Source organism: Mangifera indica, unplaced genomic scaffold, assembly GCF_011075055.1.
Source record: "Mangifera indica cultivar Alphonso unplaced genomic scaffold, CATAS_Mindica_2.1 Un_0011, whole genome shotgun sequence".
Classification (NCBI taxonomy): Eukaryota; Viridiplantae; Streptophyta; class Magnoliopsida; order Sapindales; family Anacardiaceae; genus Mangifera; species Mangifera indica.
Genome location: NW_025401103.1, coordinates 90,369 through 95,599, shown reverse-complemented (window position 1 = coordinate 95,599; position 5,231 = coordinate 90,369).

Genomic DNA, 5,231 nt, shown 5'->3' with positions numbered 1-5,231 from the left:
CTACAATAGGAGTCCAAGTGCAACAACCGATCACTCTCCGTTTGAGGTAGTCTATGGCTTTAATCCCTTAACTCCTTTGGATCTAACTTCCTTACCTCTTGATGTGCAAGTTCACAAAGATGCCAAGGAGAAAGCTACTGTCATGAAGAAGCTCCATGAAACCATCAAATGTCAAATCATGAAGGCTAATGAAGATCACAAGAGGAAGATCAACAAGCATAGGAAGCCATCCATTTTCAAACCGGGTGACTTGGTTTGGGTGCATTTGAGAAAGGAGAGATTTCCAAGCAAAAAGAGGAGTAAGCTAACTCCAAGGGCTAATGGACCATTTGAAGTGCTTGAAAGGGTGAATGATAATGCATACAAGGTGAATCTTCCGGATGAAATGGGAGGAGTCTCGGCCACCTTTAACATTGGAGATCTTTCGCCATACATGGAGGATAGCCACCTTGAGGACTTAAGGGCAAGTCTTTCCCAACCTGGGGGGATGATGTATTTTCAGCTACCTCTCTAACCCTAGCTTCCAAGTCTCTATCAAATCTCCATTTGGCTCAAGCCACCATTGAGAATGAAGAATTAGCTCCATGCAAGCCTAAAGATTCATTGCTTTTTCCACCTTGGCCCAACTTTACTTTTAGGTGCAGTCTCATTACTTGCATCTAAGGCCTTAATGAAATGGAAACTTAAATGAGTCCAAGAAGCCAACTATAAGCCCAAGTAGATGAGGCAGCCCTCTATCACTTAAATGGAGCCTAAGATACCATGAAGCCCATTTAGTTGGATTGCAACTAAAAGAGAAGCAAGTAACTTTAGTTGGTGGACATAGTTCCACCTTTTAGGGAAAAGTTGTTCCCTTTTGTTGTTTTCTTCAATTAATATGGTATGGCCTTAGTATTGAATGAATGGTTAAGCTTAAATGAAGGGAAAAGCTTCCATGTCAAATTAATGCCCAATTTTTGCCACCACTTGCTCTTGTATATGAAAGTGGATTTTCACTTGTAAAGGCCTAGACTTCTTTGATAATGAAATATTCAAGTAAAGCTTTGTAGCTTTTCTTTAGTTGTTTTTTCCTTTATCCAATTCATCTCGGAGGAAGAATTGGTGGTGGAAGACCCCAAGGTTGGTGGAAATTTCCTTTATGCCTTGGTTAACTTTCTTGTTACCCTTGAAATCCAAAGTGTGAATGTGTGTTGTATGCCCGGATACTGTTCACAGTGTGTGATTTTGCCATTTTCAAATTTTGTCATCAAACTTTGAAACAAGTTTTGAATGCCTTGTTGGTTGAGTTGTGATTGCTATAATATACCATTAGAAAGCTCTTTGAATACCCTTTCCAATGATCTATACTTTGTATGCTTTGGAGGTCATTTGATTGGTTAAATTAGAAGACAAAGTGCTGTTGTGCCATATAAACATTAATTTCCAGATTTGAGTTTGTGAATTATTGCATTGCCTTGATGGATATGCACCAGTAACCTAATAGTTTTGTTCTTGTTAGATAGATAGATAAGGTATGCAAGCTAGAAAAGTCCATTTATGGACCTAAGCAGGCTTTAAGAAACTGGAATATTTGTTTTAATGAAGTTGTTCATGAGTTGGGATTTATCAAAAATGAAAATAAACCCTATGTGTACAAGAAGGTTGTAGGAGTGTGACTGCAATTCTAGTATTGTATGTCGATGACATCTTGATTATTGGAAATGATATACTAAACTTGCAATCAATAAAGGCTTAGTTATCTAAGTGTTTCTCCATGAAAGACTTAGGAGAAATAGCTTACGTTTTTGGGATTAAAATTTGTCAAGATAGTGAGCGTAGACTATTAAGCCTAAGTAAAAGTACGTTTATAGACAAGGTATTTACTAGATTTAATATGGAAGAATCCAAGAAAAGAAATCTGCCCATGTCTTATAGTTTATATCTTTCGAAAGAGATGTCTTAATGTACACAATCTAAAAGAGATAAGATAAGTAAGATCTTGTATGCTTCAACTATAAGATCAATCATGTACGTCATGCTATGTACGAGATTGGTGTCTCATATGCTTTGAGCATTTGTAGTATATATCAGTTTGATCTAAGTGAAAAATCTAAATGCCCATAAAAAAACGTCTTGAAGTACCTGAGAAGGACTAAAGATTCATTCTTGATTTATAAAGAGGAATTTGAACTCACTGTAAAAGGCTACAATAATGCTAGTTTCCAAATTGATCAAGAAGATTATAAATCCTAATCAAAGTTGTGTTTAGCTTGAATGGTGGTACAGTTAGCTAGAAAAGTTTCAAACAAAGTACAGTAGTTGATTCTACAATAGAGTTAGAGTTTATTGCCCTCTTAGAAGCAGTAAAAAAGGTTCATAACTAAACTTGGAGTGATTCTGATTATCACCGAGCCGATTAAGCTCTATTACGACAATAATGGAGTGATTGCTTAAGAAAATGAGTCTTGTCTCATTAGAGGTCTAAACACATACTTAGATGATATCATCAAATTTGAGAGATTATACAACAAGGTAACATACAAATAACAAGGATTGATACAAATGACAAATTGATTGACTTACTAACAAAGTCACTGTTGCAGTAGAAGCATGATAGACATGTAACCAAACTCAACATTAGATATATAACCGATTGGTTATAGTGCAAGCGGAAGATTGTTAAGGTAGGTGCTCTAAAGCTAATCGACTTTGACATTTGCGGATGTAATTTTATGTAATCATTAATAAAAGGATTAATTGTTATTTAATTCATATGATGACTATTTATATGATTATACAAATAACATACTTTTAGAATGACAGAACTATAATAAAGAGATCAGATCACTGATCATGAGAACCCTATGTATACATTAAGTGGTCATTCTAGAAACGTATGTAATCCAAATATTACAATGAATAAAGACACATGTAATGATGATAGGGTTATCATAGTGTTAAAGGACCCTACCAAAGCGGTAACAATTTTCACAGGTCGAAACTATTGTAGATAGTTTGGTGTAATATATGTAGACATGTTCATTAGACTAACCCAAAAAGAATATTCATATAGATAGTTGCTTTAGTGTCTATGGAATAAATCTTTTGAACATTATAGATGTATGTGATCTTTTGACTTGAGGTCGTCAAACCATCTTATGTAAGGATTGGTATGGTTGACACTATCTAACATGTCATCGTAATTAGTGTAACTATAAAGGTAATAATCGACCATATCATAAATACATAGAGGCTATGATTGTTCGATGAAATATTTGTTACTCACGAGCATAGGAAAAGGTATCTCACATGAAAATATTGAATGACATCTATGATAGCTTGAATATGTGACCACAATGAGAAGAGGTTGTAACCTAATCCATGTTAGTCATTGATGTATATCAATTCACACTGAGGAACTATAAGATAGACACATTTTTATGTCTCAACCTCAAGAGATATTAATTGACAAAAGGATTGAACTGCATGTAATTATGATGTTATAAAAGCTTAAGAAATGTTGGTTTATACTTTATCATCTGGTGGCCATGATGTTTTATTAGAATTTGATCTGAATTTAGACATTACTAGTTTGATAGAGAGCTTATGAGTCACACACATATAAATGTTGATTTGAACCTAGAGGTAAGGATTATTTGATGATATTCCTGATGTTTAAGGAGAGAGAAATTACTGAAAAATTAGGTTTACCCATTCGGGTTAAAGAACTTATTTGACCATGCTTTGACCAAGGTACATTTGGTGTGTATGGTGTCAATTGGCACCATGGAAAATAAAAAGCATGACACAACTAGACAAAAGATTATCTAGTCATGTAAGACTTAAAGACATGTCAAGTGGTAAATTTGTGATACCAATCATGCATACATGTGTTGAAGGTGTCAGACTTGGTTAAAATTCTTGCCATAGTTGGATACCTATACATATATAAAGCTTTCATTAAAACATACAAATAACACATAATTAAAAAGGTAAAATACCTTAGTCCTGAGTTTTCTATTTTTCTAACCTTCCCCTATGAACACACAATTCCAGTTAGAGAGCCCTGGTAGGCTTTTCCCCTGGATTGCCTCTTTTATGTTTATTCTTTGCATGGATACTAAGGCGTCACCTCTCAATAGTTGGACAACATTTACTTTCAAGCTACGAGAATATTTGGAGGAGCCATCAATGCAAGTATAAATTCTAAAACACCCTATAAGTGTTTTGCATGTTCATAAACATATGTCTAAAACCAATATCCTAGTCAGTGTTTTTAGGATTGTTTGATTGGAAAATTTTTTAAATTTCACTATGTTATCGGTTATTGATGCCTTGAGAACCCAACATTTTGAAACATGTCTTATTAGCTAACTATGTTCTATGATAATATTAATGCTATTGCATAAGCAAAGGAACTAACAACGTACCAAAAGACACTATCAGACGATGACATTAAAATAGTTGGGCCATGGCATTAAAAAGATAGGTATGCAATACAATAAAGAATGGCTCTAGTGCAAGTGAGGGTTTTGTTAGTGTATGTCTTAAGAACCATTCGTGTTATCAATTTTAGGGCATTTTATCTTATGTATACATTTATAATAACTTATTAATAAAAAAAGTAGTCCTTTTTATTCATATGTATAAGTTGTTCTTTTATTTGCATTAATTTAAAGTATGTATGTGAACTATCTAGATGATTCACTTAATATACAAACTAAATCATCAAATTGTTCCTAATAGACATGATATAATTTGGGCAATTATATCACATAGTAAGCAAACTGAATGTCTCTGTTGAATGTCATGAGATGACATTAGTGCAAGTGATGATAATGGTCATGTCATTAGGACATTAGTATAAATTAACAGTTAGAAAACCATTTTTCGAACGTGACTAATAACGGTAAGTCATATGGTTGTTAAATTGTAACTAGTGTATGAAGTAATCCTTTGACCTGAGACTTCATGGTTGGATATGATACAGATGCATGTGATTTATGTGGTGTATAAAGACAAGGCTAACCATATTTCGTATGAATAGCCATATTGGTCATGTGTTATTTGTATATAGAGATGAATGATGATTAAGATAGACTCTGTTGACTAAAAAGTATTAGATTTTGAGTATCTATTGATTCACTCAAATCTAAGTTCCATAGTGAATGTCTATTAAAAAAATTGGATTTTGAAAGCAGTCAATACTGCATTAGAGGCTATTTTACATGCTTAACTTTCTTATGCACTTT